Source organism: Zonotrichia albicollis, chromosome 4 (genome assembly GCF_047830755.1).
Source record: "Zonotrichia albicollis isolate bZonAlb1 chromosome 4, bZonAlb1.hap1, whole genome shotgun sequence".
Lineage (NCBI taxonomy): Eukaryota > Metazoa > Chordata > Aves > Passeriformes > Passerellidae > Zonotrichia > Zonotrichia albicollis.
The window spans coordinates 32,371,679-32,393,254 of NC_133822.1; the positions used below are offsets into that span (position 1 = coordinate 32,371,679).

The following is a 21,576-nucleotide window of genomic DNA, read 5'->3' on the forward strand; positions in this document are numbered from 1 at the left end:
ACCGTGGCCAAAGAAGATGGAGGAGAGGAGGAAGAAGAAGGAGGACAGGACACACCCCAATTCCTCCATCTTACTCCTCTAAACCCCCCCTGTACATAAATCCTAAACCTTGTGTCTCACTCTCTAATTAACTAATCCCTTCACCATTCTCCCTGTGAAGCCCTCATCCTTGTCGTCTCCTGTGTAGGGTTAAAGTCCAGCTACCAGACACTTCTGGCAACATTCCAAGACTCCCGAGTCCCCCCAAGGGGTCTCGGAGGCTCAGCATCTCAGGACTGAGATCTTGAGATCCGACACCCAGGAATCACACCAAATGCCTGAGAATATTGTCCAAATGCTTCTTGAACTCTGCCAGGCTTGGTGCTGGGACCACTTCCCTGGGAAGCCTGTTCCTCTGTGTGAAGAACATTTTTCTAATTCTGAACATAGAGTGCATCACATGGACTTAATAAATCCAAGGAGTGCAACACCAAGAATTAGCCAACAATACAGGTGGGATTTACTTTAGCAGGGTTTGGCTGTGCTAACATGTAGTGCAAACTATGTTGAAGCTTCTTAAAAGGAGCTTCTTCCTGCTTATCTTAAAAACTTGTTCACAGATGCAGCAAATCACTTCTGGAGGTTCTTTCTCACTTCAGTAGTGAGGAAATATAGAGACCTGGGAAAGAAACCCTGTTTCTGAGTGTTAGCCATATTTTCTCAATATGGCCTACCTGAACCTCACTAGAAAGCGCTCAGCTTAAGAGAAGGGTTTGCCATGGGAATAAGTGCTCCTTCAGTACCAGCATCATCACTGGAAAATGCTGGAATAATGTTTTTGCCAGGCTCAAGTACAGTTCAGCTTTACAGCACCTTTGTTTGTGCTGTGGGTTTCATGGGGTCTCTGAAGCTCCTGAGGGCCTGCACAGCTCCTGTTAGAGTGTAAGTGCTGTGCACACCCAGTGCAGGGGCACAGAAAAGATCCCTAGGGCTGTTTGCTAATGCCCAGACTGTGCTCTGGATCTGGACTGCAAGAAAGATTAGGAAGCAACAGGTCCAGCCTCAGGAAGCATAGCAGAAAGGAAAAACCCAAAGTGTCTGAAATGTTTTATTTATTGTGGTATGTCCCCCTGCCTTGGCTTTTTCTATTACCACATGCATTTCTGTGGAAAAGTTCATTTCTCATCAAAAGTAGAGGTAGGGGGCAGAGATGTTAGTTCAGTTTTCATTTATTGTTTGTCAATAGTGACAGCCAGCATTTGTTTAAATGTGGTAGGTGGTTCATTTTTTTTCCAGTTAAAGTCTCAAGCAATGATCCTTATTCAAGGTTTTTTCATTTTCCACTAGAAAATACATGAGTAAAAAACCGATTTTCCAATCAGCTCTTCTTCTTGCTCCTGCATCTTGATGTCTGTGATTCATTGACTTTCATACAGGCTTCTCTTTACATTCAAGACAGTACTGATTTTACATTTTCCCATTTTTCCTGTGTCATCCAACACCTCCTTCTATTGCCTCACTCACTTGGGTCAGATTCCCATGTTTATGCAACTTAAACCCTTCTCCAAATCAGCACAATGCTATCACTTTGTTTATGGAGATACAGAAATATCCATTTCAGTATGTTCATACTTTGTACTGATAGAAATAATCCTACCCCATTTCAGGCTTGTTTCTTCTAGGGACTGTATTGCTGTAGCAATTGCATAAGAAAAAATTACATTCGCAACCAAAAATAACTTAATCATTACAGACACTGAATAGAGAACTCATCATGAGGTAGGTGATGGAAATGATGGTTCTATTTTGACCATTTGGCAATCACTAAAGTCGAAAATGGGCACATAAATGCCCTTATCACACTGAACCCAGCTCCAAGATTTGGACAGATTTCACTGGAGAAGAGATGGAGCCCTCTTTCCTTCTCCTTCCTCTGCTAAGCTTGAGGACATCCTTGACTGAAAATATCAGGCTAGCTTCAAGTTTAAATGGCAGGAGCACTGTTTACATTTCTGTTTGTTTACTGAGACCTTGAAATGCCTCTACAGAGCAGTCTGCTCTCAGAGCGACTGAATATATTAAATTCCAACACCTCTTCTCTCTAATCAGAACTGAAAGATTGGCTTCAGAAAACAAATGGGATATTATTTTGCCATAATGGTGTTTCATATTTATATCACTAGGTCTGAAAGGAATTGAAACAAAAAAAAAAAAAATTAAGGGAAGAAAGAGAAAAAAATTGTCCTAAATGTTTAATGATCCTCAGCAAACAATCTGTCCAAAGAAGGAAAGATTTTTTGCCAGTCTGACAACTGATCTATAATCTTGTTCTACTTTGTTAGTGTTCCCATCCCCTCCCAGCTCTGCCTTATACATCTTCTAGGAAACTTAATGGAAAGAATTCTTGCTCTCAGTGCTCTCAGTGCACCCTCTTCCTTCCCCAGATGTTTTCAAGGTAGAGTTTGGCTGAGCACTTCTTGCACAGACTGCTATTACCTTCCAGGAATAAATTCAACGTTTCCAAAAGAGGCTCAAATTACAAGCCAAATACATGTTCAGCTGAGTCCAGGACTAGAAGGGGCCTACAGAGGGCCTTGGGAAATCCAGTCTGCCTTCCCACTCCTATCTAGATCTGTTTTCAGATTTCAGTTTCCTGTTCCAGCAGCTGGGCCACTGGCATTTTTAATCCACTCCTGATAGGAGCTATTTCTTTAAAGGTCTTCTTTAAACATTCTTTAAAGGATTCTCAGTTCTTCTGACCTTTTGCATTGCTCCCTGAAGAAGCCTTAGGGCTATGGGACCCACTGAGAGTTACTGCTCCCGTGAAATATCCATTCCATACAGTTGATTACACGTTTATCACAAAGGCTTTAGGGTGATTGAGTATGCATGAATCAGAATAAAATGGAGGAATGTAGTCCTGTGTGTTGTTTTCCTCATGCCAAAGTAAAAACATTAGTTTGAAGAAAGCTGAGTGTAATAAATTTCATTTAAGTTTTGCACTGGTTAGACAGTCCCCCAGACATACATAAATAGAAGACCATCTTCCTCCTAACTGTGTCTGTGTCCTCATCACTGAACTCCTCCTGCCTCTGGAGTAGGGAATTGGCTTTTATTGCTGAGTCTGCTCTTTGCCTTTCCCATTCAGCAGAGGGAGAATCACAAGGTCTGTGATGCGTGTGTTCATATACATCTGCCTTGTTTCAGAGAAGTTCCTGCTAAAAAAAATGGACAGCCTATTTGGTTCAAAGTCCTCCTAATAAGATAGTTTTGACTTAAGGTAGTGATAAAAGAAGTACTGACAAGATTTCCCCGTGCTAGTTACAAGGATTTGTGACTAACCCTGAAAGTCCTGCTGAAAATGTGTTGTGTCTAAGACCAGCTTAAAATGAAGGAAATGAAGCATCATGCAGCTGCTTTCTCAATCTCCTCCTCTCCCCTCAACACAGTGGAATGGGGAGAGGAGTCAAAATAAAACTTGTAAGTTGAGATAAGAACAATTTAATAGGGAGAACAAAAGCCACAGACACAAGCAAATCAAGGAATTAATTGACTGCTCCCCATGGGCAGGTGGGTGTTCATCCACCTCCAGGAGAGCAGGGCCCTATCACACATAGCAGTGACTTGGGAAGGCAAACACCATCACTCTAAATGTCCCCCTTTTCTCCTTCTTCCACTTTATATACTGAGCATGGTGTCATTTGGTCTGGAATATCCCTTTGGTCAGTTGGGGTCACCAGTTCTGGCTGTGTCTTCTCTCAGCCTTCCACGCATCCCCAGTCTCCTCACCAACGTGGCAGTAGGAAAGTAGAAAAAGCCCTTGGCTCTGTGTAAACCCTGTTCAGCAATAGCAAAAACATTTCTGCATCATCAACCCTGTATTCAGCCCAAATCCAAAACACAGCCCCACACCAGCCACTGTGAAGAAAGTTAACTCTACCCCAGCCAAAAGCAGCACAACAGGGATGTGCCAGGCCACAGAGCATGTCAGATTAGGGAGGGAGTGATGTGACATTCAGACTGGAACAGCAACGTCACAGAAGCTTATATAAATGTTCTGGGATTAGGGCAAAGCTTTGCAGAATGCAGCAAGAGATTTAATCAAAATTGACATTTTCCAGGATAATTGAATGACAACGGAGGCAATTGCTGCTGCCAGCAGTGGAGTGAAACACAAACCAAATGTGTGTTTGTGGTGGATTTCAACAGCTGATTATTCGAGTTCCTAAGCTTCCTTTCTCTGGAAGAATGAAGGGTATGGCAGGAGGACACACCTTCCATATGTACTGTTTCTCATATTCTTTCCTTCCATCTTGGGGCAATACTGGAGAGAGGATTACGTGACAGAGAAATCTTTGCTTGGTCTGTTCCAACACAACAGTTTTTTTAATTACTGGATTCATCAGCTGTCCCAGAGAGGATTCATTGCAGTCAGCTTAGAAAATATAATTTAATTGTGATTAAAAAAATGTCTGGACCAAAGCTTCAAGACACCTGAAGGTGCAAAACTGAGTAATACTAATGGAGTATTACTAACTTAATACTGAGTAATACTACTTTACTCTGTAGTAAAGCTTTTCCTTACTTATCTCTGGTGTCATTTCAGTGGGCAAAGCTCTGCAATATTTTTCAACATAGGCTGCAATTGCAACCCAGCCTCCTCCTCCAACACAGAGGTTCTCCGACTGTGTCCCACAGAGCACACGAGACTGGCTGCCAACAGCAGCTGCTTCCTCACATGTTTCTGGCTCCTGCTCTTCACTTCCAACAGTTAGAAATAGTTACAAATACATTTAAGTGCTCTTGTGGTGTTTCTTTCCCATACAGGCAATTACTATTATTGGCACAGGGATTTGCTCTTCAGTGAATAGAAAAGGCAGCAACTATACACTCACAGATTGGAGTTCTGATGGCCCAGATAAGCTCTGTGGCAAAAAAGGGGAAAGTCTCAGTATTAATGCAAAGGATCCCTGCTATAAGGACATCATAATTAGCTGGTAATGCTTAATCTTTTCAGGTCACTGGCTCGAATCAGTGTAAATACCCCTTGGGTTTCTGGATGTCTGATAGATGTAATAAGGGCTCTAGGTTCATTAATTCTCATGTTAATAATGTTTTTAATTTGTTGTATTCATTTCATAACTAATATTTGGCTTTCAAAGCTGCAAGTATAATGTCTCCCTTTAAAGAAAGCAGTCTGGAGAAAAAAGCCAGTAATTGCATGATTTGTATATCAGCTTCACTTAAAAAGAGACCAGAAGAGAGAAATTATTTTTATTTCTTTCAATGTCACAAACTCAAAGAGGCAAACTGCATCATTTTTTTCTCACACTTGGCTATTGGGACTGTACATATTTAACTCTTGGCGCTTCACATCCGGGACATGTAATGTACCATTCCCACCAAGGCCTTCTCCTGCCCCACAGACAACACACCAGGACTTGGATTAACACTGAACTTCATTTGGCAGAAATGAAGAACCATCTGAGGAAAAAGTTTTTCAAAGGCACAAACATTTTCTCAAATCTTCTTGATCTTGAGATTTATTTGCCTTGACTCCAGCTTTCCTTGAAAAATCCAGAGCAACATATCTTACAGGCCATGTCACCTTGCCAGTGGCTCCAACAAATCTGTGTGCAGGACAAGAACTGTTGTGAAATGGGAATATCACAGCCACTCTACTTCCTTTGGCTTTGTCTGTGTTCTCCATGGGAAGGAGGCACAAGAATGCAGGAATGAGAGAGCTGTCTCTACAGCACTGAGGACTGGAACCACAACATTGAATGCTTGGCAGAAAACACAAGGGATAGTTGGGTTAGCCCAAGGTAAAAGGGCAATGACTTTAAACATCATTTATTATTTTATTTCTGCTGTAGGGAATAGGAACTGTCAACAAATGCTTATGACAATTGATTTCAAGACAGTAAGAGAACAATAATACTTAAAATGTCACTTTTCAGCAGGCATGGATTATAGAGTAACTGGATTTCATCACTGAAGGAAAAATAGCCATAGGATGATTTATTCTCTGTTACTATTGGTCTTTCTGCTGACCTTTACAAATAGAGGTAAAACCTCTTCTTCACTGCAGTGTGTATGACTTTGACTGCTGTGCTGAGTAAAGGTAGTCTGTCATCCAACCGCCTCAAGCCCATGCCTCATATCCAAACCCAGTCATTTGGATAGAAAAAACACAAGGATATGTTACAGAGTCTCTTCAGAAAATGCAAAAAATAAATATGTGAAAAGGCATTAAGAACATTCCTCTCACACTCAGGCCTCTCACACCAGGTCAGCAAGGTTTGCAATCAAACCTCCAAGGGTTATCATCAAGATAATCTACAAGAGTTATTGTCAGCTTGTGCAGCTCTCCAGCCTGAGTCTCCTTGAAAAGATCAAAGAACCCTAGACATTGATCATAACACAGGCCTGCCAAAAGACAGGCATTTAGCATGGAGCAGCATCCTTAGCACAGTCCAGATGGCTCTTTGAAGAGCTTTCATTATGCTTTGTTCCACTGCAACAACAGCTCTCAATGGCATTCTTGTTTTGTTTTGTTATCAGGCTCTGGAGAGCAGGAAGCACATGATTCTGCTGTGTTCCTCATATATACAGTTCAACTACCACCCTGTCACCCTCTTGTTCCCAGTGCAATGTGCTAAACATGCTATTAACAGATGGCTGTTACAGGAGAAGAGGGAAATAGCTCTGGAGTTCAGCAGCCCTAAGGGGTAGCAAATGGTCCCAGCAGGAAAATGTCAATTGAGCTTTATTTGCCTGATGTGGCCAGGCTCTTCTCAGCCCATGAGTGAACTGCAGCCTCAGCAAATGCAGCATCTCATCCCAGCAGGGGCCTCCCAGATTTTACTCAAAATTTGGGTTTGCATCATCATGGCTACAAGAAGCAATAACTGGTTATTCTGTGTTATAAATGACCAGATCAGAAGCCAAATTTATACGAAAATTTTAGCAAAGATTTATTAGATCGACAATAAAGTAGAATTTCAAGATAGAAAAAACCACCACAGCCAAGGCAGCATCAACCCCGGGATCGGCACTGGGTGAACCTCGATCAGACCCTCAAAGTGTCAGGGTCTCCCCTGTGGTTCATCCCGAGTGCTTCTCGCAGCGAGCTTTTATACAGTTTATTCTGCCTGGGGCAGAAATGACCGAATGTTCCTTTGTGTCCCTTCGCATGCAGAACCGGGGCCATACACGTGCAGGGTTAGACAAAAGTCCAGTTCCAGTGTTCAGATGATGTCAGAGCACTCCAGAGCAGTCAGTACTCACATGTAAAGGGTGGCCCTGGCAGTAGATGCAATCTCCGATGAGCAGATCACTCTTGAGTGGCCCGGACATTCCAGGGAAGTCAGTGATTATGGCCCAGGAAGGTTCCAATCATATATTAACAGGCTTGATATTATCTTAATGTGGTCCGGGAACTAATTGAATAAAAATAAGGCTCTGCTCCCGGCTGGGGTGGTCAGAGACATAGCTTGGATTTTACAATATTTTATACATAAATAGCATGAATTATCTCTACCATATACTACATTCTGGCAGTTCTGAACCCTCCCCATGTGCAAACAAGCTGGGCAGTGTTTTAATGTGCATTTCCATCACGCTCTTCTCTATTGGAATTTCTTGGCAAACCTAGAAATAGGCCGTGCCTGTACCTACAAATGGATAGAGCAATAAATCTTTACATTTGCTGTTTTCCAAAGTAGCATTCAAGTCAGCAAAAACTTAGAAATATTCCTGTTGCCAGTGCATAACTCCCTCAGATGCCTGCAAGAGCACAGGCAACATTTCCTTGATTTGTGCACTGGATTGCCTCTGATCCATTCACTGCAATTTCCTGAGCCTGTTGCCAATTCAGAAAGTATTTCTGATATCAAATGGAGGCAAACACACCCCATCTCTAACCCACCACTTCTCTGCCCTATCTGTACTTGGGCACAGCAGCTCACAATGGAGGAGAACAAAGATGATGATCCTGAACAAATTAATTAGACATGAATTATTTAGGCCCAAACTTTGGACTACCATTTTGGCAACATTAATCTAAGATGCAAATCTCTTTCCCAAATACCTGTTGAAGATAGTTGTGACAGCAGCTTATGGTGTGCTGCTTTACAACTTCTTTGCACATATGTAATTCCTTAATGGGTTTTCCTGATATTTTTTGTTTTTTCACAGCACAATTTTATAAATGGGAAAAATTAGGAAGAACATGAGACATGAGAAACTTCCTAGTAAGAGAGGGGAACCAGTCTGGCACAAGGCAAAAAATGTACATTATTATGTTCTTTTCTTTGTTAAGCTAAGAGATAATATAATCAGAATTAAAAACAATATGACAGAAGCATTGCATGTCTATCTGAAAAGTTTACTGTGAATTTTAGGAATATTTCTCACCCTTTTTGACTTGTTTGATTCAGGAACTTCTAAAATCATGCAAAAATTGTAAAAAAACAGGTATTCAAACTGTTTTTATGGTGTTTCTCAGTAGTATCCTGTGACTTTTATTTCCAGTAAAAAAAATATTGTTACTTAGAATACCTATTTTGCAAATGAAAAAAAGCTTATCATGATGCTTCAAATGCAATATGAGCAATTATATTCTGTCTGAATACTTTTTCCAAAAGTCTCATTAGATACAACCCCATATCATCAAACTAGTAACACAGAACACACTGCAGGAGTACAAATGGCATGAGCTGTGAAGAGTTTAAATGGAAAAAGGTACAGAATGGTAAAAGCTAGACAGAATACCTGAAGGACAACTGTGAAACTGGAATTCCAACACCAAATAAAAATACCAGCTTCCTAAAGAAAAAGAGCAAACTTGAAAAGACCAGTAATGACTGTCATGTCATCTTTGACACCACTGATGTATTACAGGAGCAAAAGGGCAACTTCTACAAATTAAAACTCTTAAAATTATGTGATGTCGGCAACATCTGAAATGAGCTTTTGAAACATGGGCCTGAATAAACACAGGATTTATTTATTCTAAACATTCAGCCCTAACATGTTTCAGAAATACAGTGCAGCAGATTAATTTGCCCAATATATTCAAGCAGAGATACTCTCAAGCAAAGTAATTGCACAGATACTTGTATTAATAGCTACATGAGCAGATGATTCTGTCCTTTTCCTTCAAAAATCTGTTCCCCTAGACTATTACTCTGATAAAGAATGAAACCGTCTGTGGCCACTAACAACATAATTAATAAAAGCCAAATTAGTTTCCCTCCTGAAAAATGAACCATGGACAACATCTTCACCTTACAGATACCATTAACAAAAGTTTTAACCTCCCCCACCTTATCCATGAAATGAAGGAGTTATTTTCCCCTTCACAGGCTTTCTTAAATAGGCTCCATCTGGTCCTTCTTTCTGCTAGAAAGTCAAACTAGTGGGCAGATCTGGGATGCTCTTTGAATGCAATAGTAGGCAACACATGTAAAATAAAAAATGAAAGTCTAAAAGCTTATTAAAAATTAAGCTCTACCTGTAATTTCAAGTCAAATCACTTGTGTCTAGCTATGAGCAACTTGTTATCTAACCTTGAAGAGCTCTTGCCCTAAAAACAAAAGTTCTGCCATTTGTTCTGGAGTACAATCACCCATCTGAGAGTTTGTCATGTCTCTCTGATGAAAACCAAGATAATTCAGTCCTAGTTTTCAGATGGTACCAAGCTTTTGCCTGTGTGGTTTGATGAGGAAAACAACCTGTACATTTTGAAGTCTCCAGTGAAAACACCAGGAAGTTTTGGTCTAGTGTTAAACTGCTAGGACACTTATGGTTTTGAATTGATTCAGCCTCCTGAGACACTGAATACATTGAAGGAAAAATATGTTTAGTCTCTCTTGGCAAGGGCAGCAGCAGCAGATACTTTCTTTGTGTTAAAGCTCTAAAGCAGGACCCTTGCCTGGTTGTGCTACCAGAGCCACATACAAAATCTCACCAAATCGTTCTTTGGGGAATCACTGGTCTGCAGTAAGAAGGGTTACATACCAAGGAGATGTTATCTATCCACATCCATGGCAGCATTGTACAGCAGGTCAGAATATCAACACAGCTGAGAAACACACACAATGCCCTGGCATCGAACTAAAATGCAAATCTTTGAGAAATGCTCATTAAACACTGTAAAAGACTGTGGGATGCCACAGATCCCATGCAGATTCATGACACCAGCAGACCTCTGTGTGCTGTAATATACAAATGTAAGGCGTACACTTGCCAGACAGCCTCAGTGGTCATAAACTAAAGGTGGAAAATGAGAGGCATAATGCACAGCTAGAACCCAGAGGAGACAAGCCATATAAATCATGAGGGGAAAAAGGGGAAGAAGTGATTTTTTTTCCCCCAGCAGTATCCAAAATGTGAAAATGCATGAAAATTTTACTCCCTTGGACTCTGAGAGGATAAGAGAAGCATTTCTTACCCAAAAGTCACAAACATTATTTGTTAAACCTTGGGGGAAAAAGAGAAGGAAAAAAGTAAAAAGGGAAGTACTATGCAGCAACATAAAATTACATCTGAAGGGTCAGAAGGATTACGTCCCAGGAAGGCTGCTGTCTGCCTGTCTTGGAAGAACCACATACCCTGCACCTTTGATAGTTCCCTCAGGAGCCTGTCCTTTTCCAGGCTTTAACAAGGCTGTGTGCACATGTCAAAGAGTACCATGCCACCACTGTTTCATCTAACAGCAGTCAGAACAGTGAAGTCACAAATGGATCTGGTGGAATTTCAGGCTCGTCTGTATCACTCTTTCACTGCGGCATATGGCAGTGATTTGCAGTAGTTCACAGGGTAGAAGAAATGCCCCATATTATAAACATATTTTAGTCTGATTTCCAATGTAAATAAGGGAAATGTGGTTATTTGGGTAAAAAGAAAAAAATGGAGAAAATAAATACTGCAGGTTTAAATGGAGAAATTAGGAAGTCCATTTTTAAAAAATCATTCAAAAAAGCCAATTATACTGAAAATTAGCTTCCCTGGTTCCCTTTCTCATGCAGGTACACATGTTATTTTGTAGACCTGTGCTTCTTCTACTGGTGACATCTTGATCTTTCTTAGCTGCATGCTGTCTTTTTAGTTAATACAAAGTATGTCACCTGCATGACTCATGCAAGCAGAGGTTATCTCCAAGTAGTCAACAGATATAGATGTCCTTCAACTCATCCACAAGGGCTGGCAGCAGTTCCTTTCTTGGAGACACTGTGCAGTGTAAACTCTGAGATTTGTGTTTGCTCCCCATTCCCCAGCAGTCCTAGCAAACAGGATGAGGTGATTGTAAATCATTTCAATATCAGCCCTGAGCAAGCTGATTGTCTCAAATTAATTTCTTTGTGGACAGAGGTTTCAGAAATGCCACAATTTCAGTTCCATCTGTCTGCAGAAAACAATCAGGGCAATGAGACAGGATGAAAATGCAGTGGTTGCCTTGCTTGTCCCAGCCTATTGCTGCTGGACCAACAAGCTGACCAGCAATAGGTTGCCGACCAGAGCAAGGCATGTGGTAGCACTAACATTGAGCTCACCTCCCAGCTCAAATGGCCACTGGGGAGAGGCACAGATTGCTGTTGTTATTATCTGAAGTCACTGCACTACAAGAGCATATGACAGGTAGGTTAACACACCCATTTACACTCATTTGGCCTGCCTGCCACCATTTCTGGACTTCACTCCTGAGAATGGCATTCTGACATGAGACAGGAGTTTGAAGGGAAGGGAAACAGCCCCTAGACTGGATGGTAATTAGCTAGTAATTAGCACACTCCCACTGTGGCTACAGTTACGAGTACAGTGTCTCAAGAACATTATTCCACAGGACTGTCAGTCCAGGGCCTTTCATCAGAGTTTAAATTCAGCCCATTTTCCTTTTTATGGTCTGAAAAGTGAGTCTGTAAAATGAATTCTTAGTGTTTCCTATTTATTCCCTCTCAGTGACTTCCATATGAAACATGCTTCATTTAAAACTCAAAAAATAAGGCTTTTACCTGCCAGCAAATATAAGTTCAAAGCAATTTCTCACAATCAAGTTATGTTCCTTCTCTTTCATACATCATCACTAACAACAATGATTCTGGGGTCAAAAAGGAGGAGGAGTGTGTGTTTCTATGATGGATGTGGCAACATGGAACAGAACTCACTTTTGCCTGACTACAGTGCTGACAGTAGTAAGATTTTATTTGTGTCAGTAAAAATAAGGGCTGCCATTAAGTCAGGGAGACCTAGTGCATGAAATGCTGTTTTTATCACCACTTTCCTCAGCATAACCTCACTTTAAACAAAGCCACAAAACAAGAATGTCTCCCCAATGCTGCATCTTGTTTAATTCAGGTTGCCAGAGAGCAAGCCAATTTGTCAGAGACTATGCCTGCATTGTCATGCTGCACTGGTGGCTCATAATTCTGGTGTGGTTTATTCAGAGGTCCTAATTCTTGGCTTATGGCAAGAAGCAGACAAAGGCATGGCATGTAAGTGTCCTTTTGGCCAGTGCTGACTCATTGGCCGCCTGTGTAGTTCTGAAGCCTCTGCCTGAATTTTGAACTTCATGATTTGCAATGTTCCACTTTATTCATTGTGCACCAAATGAAATTTGAAATGTGGGGTTTTTTTGTGTGCTAGGTTAAAAAAGAAAAAGAAAAGAAAAGAAAAAAGAAAGAAAAGAAAAATGAAACATTATTCCCAACATGTTTTATGAAAGGATTCAGGGACAAAAATCTGGTCTTGAGAAGTCTAACCTTTACACATCTGACCTTCAGATCCAAAACAGCATCTCCAGAGAAAGAGATGGAAGAACCGGTTTGCTATCCATGTCTCCCAGGTTGCTCAGACTTAGACTTAGGTTACAGGTAATTCTCAGGACATCCTAAAATTTTAGGACCATCCTAAAATTTGCCCCTCTCTTTGCATCTGTTTCACTGCAGATAACCTTTTCATAACCTTTTAAATATCTCTGGATTCCTTGGAGTGAGGAACTTGAACATGGGAATTGACCCTTTCTTTCTTGAGAGATTCCTAACTAGCAGGCTCTGGACCATTCTAGATTGACATGGATTGACCACTTCTGCCCTCAATGCCAGCTGCAGCCCAGAGATCTGATCCTCACTGCAGCAGGAGGAAGTAACGGAGGAAGAGCAAGCATGGGCCACATACACATGGGTCTTTGCTCCAGGTAGGAATCCCTTGACTTTTTCTTCGGAATTTTACAAAGTGCCCAAAGTTATGGACTATTCCGTAATAGATCTGATCCTGTGAATTGTTGCATCCTCCTGTGATTCCCCCACTGATCTCATATTCTGGGCAAGTAAGGAAGGTTGCCCTGTCACTGAATATGTGAACAAGCTCCTTCTGAAAATGAGTCCCAAGCCCCCTCTTTCCCCTTTCTGTGGGAATAATGGCACTGAGCCCATGAGAGAGAATGATGGAGGAGTCTCTAGCATCTCTTCCCCTTTTTATTTAGGTTCTTAGAGGAGAATCTTACTCCGTCCTCAGGTCTATGGCAGATCAAGCTTACCACTAGTATCTTGTGATTGTGGAAGAGTGGGAATTAAAACCCTGCTTCAGAACTGCTGATTTGGACAATGCTCCTTAAAAGCAGAGTTACCCACAGAGTGAAGACAAGGCACTCTAACAGTGGGAAAAGCCCGACTCCCTCATTTTTATCACAGCCTCGACATTCCTGGGTTTTTTAAGTACATTTCATGCGGGAAGTGAATCAGACCCAAGATAAATATGGGTCCACATCTAAGGAAAGTTTATGGGTGCACCTAGGAGCATGAACATGTAGGCAAGGATTAAAGCATGAAGGATAAGGAAAAGCCAGAACTGAAGTGTTTTGAATTACTATTCTCTGCTGAAAGAGCTCTCAGAAAATTGCCCTCATAGGTATTGCTAAATTAAATCTCTTGTATCTGCTCCATTGCAGGTAATCTTTTTGGGAAAAAAAAATAAAAGCGGACTTTATTGATTGTGATAATTATTTCATACTATTTTTAATAGCAACTTTCTTAAGACAGGAAAAATCAGCTGTCTGCTTTGGTCAATTTGACCTGCTAGAGAGTTATTGTTGTTTTATTAGTGTACATGCAAAGAGATCATGGCTTGCCTCTTGCCAGGCCTCAGTGGAAAACACAGTGCAGGAAGTTTTGACATGAGTACAAACAAGTCTGCTTTGTCAAAAACATCTAGAGGTTTAGTGCTTTGAACTCAAATAAATCAACACATGAAGTATATCTTTTCAAAATTCAAATGTTTTCTTTATGAAATGATACTGAAACTGTAGTTCAGGTACCTGCTGCTGCGTAGTTCTCATTTTATACAGAGTTTCCTATAAGAATGATATCTCATGATCTCATGCATCATGTTCTCCAACTTCGTAGAAGCTGGTGATGCCTCATGCCAGTTGCATCATCCTAGTGGAAAATGGGAATTGGGTCCATATAAGCCCAGCCTAGAGGATTAATGTAGAGTGTGGGGTACCTCAGCTCACCACGTGGATATTTTGGAGGTGAAACAGTCTCTTTTCATTTAAAAATCTTCAGAATAGCAGCACTTTTGCTTCTTCTCCCATTCAGAAGACACAATTTACGAGATGGTATGCTGAACTTTGGATACCAAATTTTTCATGGAAAAATTGTCAAGAATAGCCCTGGATCTCATTCTTCTGAAGTTTTATATTTGCTAACACCACAAATGGTCCTAGCAGCTACTGTTGCATCAGAAAAAGCCAGGAAAAAAAGAAGCTTCCAACTAGACACAAATTCCACAGTGACCAAACATTACATTTTCAAGCCATCACTAAACATTGTGAGTGGACTTGGAAAGATGATTTGGCACAATAAGGGACAGGCTACCACAGCCTGTTCAGCACTGAGAGGTTAAAGAGGAAGCTTTGGCCTCCACTGCTGTCAGCTTAGTGCTCGTGAAATAGCTTAAAAGCAGTTTACATCTTTTTTTAAAGCAGCAGGTAAAAAAAGCATGAAATGTGGCAGAAACAAGTAATCAGCTTCTCTGAATAACAACTTTCTTCCTTACAAAATCTAAATCTTGTTCCCTTTACTCCTCCAATTCATTCTCTCAGCCTTTGCATCATTTAAGTTCCCTCTCTGACTCCCAGAAACAGTCATTGACATGAATGATGATCAGGGGAAGGAAAAGTGTGGTTAACTTAGCTTTGTCTGCTTTAAGTTGTTGCTTCAGCTTCAGCAGCTTTAAGTTGTTTGTTTCACTGAGATTGTGATGGAGAAAGGAGTAGTTGCAGAACAGCTCAGTCTTTGCCATGGAGACAGTGATGGGGAGAGTATATCTGATGAAACTCACTCAAAACTAAGTGACAAAGTTTTCTCCCCTGTAGAAAAGCAATTAATTACTGTGAAAGGTAGACCTAATTTTGTGCCAGAACAATCTGGAACAACATACTGTAATCTGCTCTGTGTCAGCTGAGTTAGAGCTTCTATCAGAGCACATATTAGAAATTCAGTATATTTTTAATACAAAGTGCTCTCTGGTAGAAGCCATCTTCCAGCTAAAGCACTGAGTCCTTCAAGGAAGGTCTATTTTAGGGAAAATACCTCCTGGAAGTGGTCTTGTGAGCTGATGTGCCTCCTGTTTTCCTAGATGCAGAGCAGGAGACAAACTAAAGGGAGAGAAATGTGAGAGAGAGACCATTACCAGAGCACTTGGAGCTTAGCACTGTCACTGAGAGCCCCATCACCTGGTATCATGGACACCCAGTTAAATAACCCCCTTCATAGGCCTCTCAAGACACATCTTCTAACATTCATGTTTCCTACACCCTCTAGTCTGTTTCCAGCCTCCTTGCTCCTGATTTAAACTTTCTCTGCATTACTTTTCTGTTAAGATAGGTTCCAGAGAACCCTATGGGAAGAAGAAACTGATTGTTGAATTTGTCCTTATGTTAGATTGTTAGCAATACATAAACAAAAGATAAACATGTTGGACAGTCTTCTTCTAAGGAGCATGATGACCATTTGGCTTGGACACCTGAGCAAGATGTAAAATACAGTGCCTTCTTCACTGGTGCTTTTCACTTTCATGTCATATTTCATGAAGATGGGACTTTCTAAAACAGGTGCTTAAAAAAGATCAAGTTTTGGCATATTAGGCCAAATTGAAGAATCGCCAGGTAAAAACATGGGAATTAATCTTGATTCCATGCAATTACTCCATTGTTTTGTTCTTTCCTCTACCATTACAGTGTTGGATTTTTCCTCTTTAATATACTGTGCTTACAAATATTGATTTTTCCTTATTACTTTCTAATTTTTTTGGCCCATCCACAACTCAAGATTTATTGCAAAGACAGGACTTCACTCTCCCTGTTCCTCATTATTTATAAGAGAATTGCAAGAAACAGATAACTCAATGTTTTCTGTCCCCTCTCCAAGTTTATTTCTCTCTCCTGATGGAGCTGACCTTCAAGGTTGAGCAAGCTTCTCAGTAGTGGTTTGAAATCAGATCTCTCCTTTTTCAGGGTGGCAGTCTTTGGCACTTCTGGGTGCAACACCTGTAAAATGACCCCTGCTGCTGTGGCACAAATCCTGATGTTGCTCTACAGCATCATTGCATGTCTGAAAGGTTCACACATGGAGCATTCAGGTTGTTCCTTACTTTGTGAGTGACCATTCACAAACATACCCTAAGAGCTGGCGGTGCTGCAACTTCGTACCCCTTGTCATTGCAGTACTTAAAGAAGAGGGCTTGCAAACCAGCCCAAAACCAGCCAAAACCCCTGTAAACTGTGTCACAGGGTTTCAACTTTAGAACCCACCCTGCTGCTCTGCCACCCCACACAAAATAATGCTGTTGTTGGATGTTCTGAGTTTGACAGAGGTTTAGCTTTGCAGGAGAAAAGGCTTTATGCTCTCAGCAGTTGTTTCCAACATCACCAATGAACTCTAATGCTCTGTTTGAGTCTCAGCTTTCTACTGATATTTCAGAATCATAACTTAATTCATGTGAAAAGGAATAGACATTTTTTTTGTTAGAATTTTTTTAAGGTTTTCCAAAGTGATTCTTCTATGGCTCTTTTATAATAGATAGGCTTCTAATGATAGCATAATTTTTTTTTCTTACTGCAACATAAAGAGGAGGCAATACATTAAAGTGATAAAGCTCACAGTATCACTTGAACTAATGAGTATGTCTCTGGTCAGAAAGAAGCAGAGGGAAAGAGGGGCCAATTTCCCTAAGAGGTCCTTTGTTGCAGTTCAGTAACCCAGCTGTCACTCACTGCTTGGAACATGCTAATGCAGAGAGATGGGGCCAGAAGTGGCTGTGGGCAAAAGCGAAATCCAACCAGAAGGGCTGAGCGAATTCATGCTGTGAGGTATTTGCCAGGCTGAGGAGTCAGACCCAGGGAGGCAGGGTCCCTGCAGAAGCTGCTTTTTAAGAAGCAGAAGTGCAGCACTCTTCCCTGATGCAGACACATTGCCCTACACCACCTGTGTTTTCTTCTAGCCAAGCCCTGAAATTCATTCTGGAGGAATTGCATGAAGAGGACCAGGCAGGAAAAGCCACCTGCAGAGTGTACCTACAATACCCTGACAGCAAGGGCATAGAGCCCCAGGTACTATAACTGACACATGAAGGACAAAAATCTGCACAAAAAAGTGCCAGGAGTTGGACTTCTAAGTCTTTATTAGGCTCCCAAAATAAAAGTCTGCAGTTTTTCGAAAGAGTTCAGCACTGGGGAGATCACATTCAGAGTCTGTTCTTAAGTGTGGTTACCATTAAGCAGGATATGCAGCTCCCATACTGGGAAGCCCAGATTAGCATAACCACATGCAAATTTTCACACAGCACAGAAAAGAACCAATTTCAGAGTATAAAGTCAGGTTTTTAATAGCTTTTTTTCATCCTCATATTAAAAATCAAGCTGGCCCCGTGGGCAGTATGGCTAACAAAGCCTGGGTTTTCACTGACTCCTGTCTCGTGACTGGATTTACAGTAATTTTAGTATATGAAACCTCCAGCTGAAGCCTTTGTTGCCCTGGAGGGCACGGATAAGTGTGTGCTTCTTTGCACAGGGCTCACATGGCAGATTTGCTCACAGGCAACACTGAAAAGCTCTTTCTGAGCATGTATTTTGGTGAAGCTTGAATGATCAAAACATAGCTGAGACCTCCTTCTCAAAGTAAGGTGCATTTAGAAAAAATGGCTCTGGATTTTTTTTAAACTTTTTTTTATGAATGGACTGACAGAGTGATCAGAGACATTTCTTTTATTTGACAAAGGAGGCCAAAGATTGATGCAAGTTTCTCTGCAAGTTAATATTGGATAATAGCAATAGCCACTGTCAAGTACCAGTGATTATAATGTATTACTCCATTTAGATTGTCTGTATAAATGTCTCTCTTAAGCAAAAGGACAAATACTCTACTTTTCTCCCCTACTCCAACAACCAGCCTGCATACATTTTCCTAGTGACCATACAACAGAAGGCTCCTTCTGCAACTTGTGTAGTTAAGAGAGATTACAAAGATGGAATTCTTCATCCAGAAACATTAAATTTCATAAAAATTCAAATGTTCTGTTTTCCCTGTGTGTGTTCCAACAGAATCTGGGGTTACAAATCCAATTTTTCAGGTTCTGTGACCAGCACTGACTGCCTGCTCCCAGCACCCTGGAACACTTGCAACTGTGCCTTTTGCTGCAATGCTCTGACCTGTGCTACTGTGACAATTCTTTCACTGACTGTCCAGCTTGTTTATGCAAATTCTACTTGGATAATTAAAAACACAGTCCAGAAGTCATGTTAATAGCTTTTCTGAACAGCTACACTTAGAAATTTCTTCCCCTATTGACAAATAGCAAACAGGAGTCCAAAGCAGTATTAAGCTTCTGGCACCCAACCTGTAATTCTGAAAAGTAATTTTTCATAACACCCAGTGTGTTCAAAGAATCTTCAATTACAATATATAGTGCAATAAATAATAGCTTGTGTCTACTTATACAAATAAAGAATATAAAGTGAAAACCTCTGAAGTGTTCCATGTTTACTAATGGAAGAAAATACAGCTGCCTGTTCTGTTCCATATTTCCTCACCTCCCTCCCCACTGGCTGCTTGCACTTTGTTAGAAACTTCAGCTTTCTGTCTCTGGAGCCAGCACTGTCTCTGTGCTGCCCGTTCATACAGGACCTGGAATCACGAGGTATTTATCAGGGCCTCCAGCTGCTGCCACAATATAAGTAATTTTATCAGCCTAATGTTTTATTTATTTGCACTTAACTTTCCTATTTAAAGGGGAGAGAATGTGGGAATATTAATGGAAAAGTTGGGGGCAGGGAGCTGAAATGAGTTATTAAAAGTTTCACCACTTGAGCTTTTAAGCTTCTCCATCTGAAGCTGCTCAGTTTGATGTGAATGCATGCATATCTCTCATGCAAATTGTCCCAGAGGCAGCTATTTTGGGCAGAGCTATATTCATTGTGGTGTCACAAAAGGTCGATTAGGTCTGCCGAAATTCCTGGTTGATGCTGATTGACTGTGAGCGACATTTAAGTCTTTCAGATTTCCTTATCTAGCCCATTCTCTGCAGGCTGAGCATGGACGTGCACCTTATGCAACCTCACAACAGACACCCCGAGCTGCAGATTTAGGAGCTTTTTAATTATCTGTGTGTAAGGAGGGAAAGAAACTGTGATGATTTTCTTTTCGTGCTGAGGGGAGTTCGTTTCAGCCTGCTGCAGGAAGTGACACAAAACCCAGTGAGATGAGTAAATAGGGCTCTTCTCCCAGAGCTGAGAAAATTGAACAGATTTTCCTCAAATGTTCTCACAAAAATACACCTGTCGGCCAACAATGAAGTGGAAAAGCAACTTCACCTGAAAATGCAGCTTGTTAAGGAGAAGCCTAACCAAGAGAAAAGAGAGGGGTGAAATTGAAACTCCTTTGAATCCTGAAGTCTGCTATCTGACTTCACATGAACCCTGCAATTTCTACTCAGCACTGCCAGTTACTCTGGTGCTATGTACCTCTACTTTGCTTATCTACTTTGCAAAACTACCAATTTTCCCTTCATCTTGCTTAAAAGAAGAAACTTAATTTTTGCAAAGTTTTGCAGGGAGAAGTGATGGTCTGCTTGAAAACTGCACATTTTAGAAAATGGGTTCTAAAGAAAATATGAGGTGCTGCAGCCTAAGGCATAGACACAGATGCATATACATATATAAAGAGGTGAAGGGAAAGGAACACAACTTATTTTCTACTCTTCACTTTCTCTGTAGATTTTTCCAGATTAAACTCTCAGGCTCGGCAGGCTTGCTGGGTCTAGCCACAGAACAATTTGAGCTAATATTTGCTGCTGTGCAGATGCTCGAAGATGCAGATGAAAAGGCTTCCAGCAATGAACATAGTACAAGTGGATGGAAGGTCCTCAAATCCTTTCTGCTGGACTTCCCACACACTTCTTTTGTGTGAAGAATGTGGTCATTTTTGGCTGTGTAATTTCTAATATCTCGAACAATGCATGGAATGATGAGCACCTATTGGTTCTAGTGATTGGCAACTTTTGGCAGGCATTTAAGAGATTTTTAAACAACCCTTAATCCCTCGCAGCTGTGACTGAATGCAGACCAAAAGAATTGGCATTCCCTCTGCATCCTTTGACTTTAAATATAATCACTTGGTGGCAGTGATCGTGCACATTGTCTTTAACAGTGGAGGAAATGAGCTTTAATTTTACAAAGTGATTGCATCTTGGCTTTCAGAGATGCCTACTGCAAGCCTATTCAACACATGCCCCAGTCCCTGGGCACAGAGCAGCACTATAAGCAGCAGAACCATTCCATGAGCTGCATCTGTAACTATCCCCTTGAATAGCTAAAATGTAGCTGATAGCTTTGGCCCGAAAGCTCGGGAGACATGGTACTTCTAACAGCGCTTGTTCTCACTTTGTCCAACATTACACGTGTGTGAAACCAGGCTCAGATGAGGGACTTTGTAGTGGATCATGCACTGGAAATGGGAGGAAGAGCACGTTTCACCCTGAGGTCTGTTATGTGCCCTGAGTGCTTTATCCCTACTGCCACTACAGTCCCTTCCCTGTTTCTCCTGCTTATAAAACTTCCCTGCTTTGGGATTTTGAGTAAGCACGCAAATATTTGGCTTTCTTAAGTCAGGGGGCAAAGAGGGTTACCAGAAGACCATACAGACACAGGAACCTTTAGCAGTTACAGTAAGCAGACAGTAAATATGATCATTTTACAGTCAGTTCTTTTTCATTTATTTTTAACACCTCAGGACAATAACTGGTTTGATGGGGCTATTTTAAAATCATTACCTTACTATATTGTATATTACATCCATTCAATTTCTCACTTAAGATTAAACAACCCACTTGAAGGAGAATATCTTTTTATTAAAGTCACATTTTAAAAAAACAGGTACTGAGATTATGAGGAATTAAATATTTACATCCATATGGAAGAATTGCTATAGAAGGAAGCATCTTTACTTCCAGACACTGAAAATACAACTCTGATTTAGACAATATCCTCTCTACTGTAAAAGAAATCATTTCTTTCTCTCCCACATGATTTCTTCTCCT

General features: G+C 40.9%; 1 long non-coding RNA gene across 1 annotated transcript in view; it reads left to right on the forward strand.

Moving 5' to 3' along the window:
- LOC113459793 (uncharacterized) overlaps positions 1 to 8,410 on the forward strand; it is a 124,348-nt gene extending 115,938 nt beyond the window's left edge. The window contains exon 7 of the long non-coding RNA XR_012579994.1: positions 302 to 8,410. This is a non-coding gene — a long non-coding RNA (uncharacterized LOC113459793). The remainder of the gene's footprint in view (positions 1 to 301) is intronic.
- The last annotated feature ends 13,166 nt before the right edge of the window (positions 8,411 to 21,576 follow it).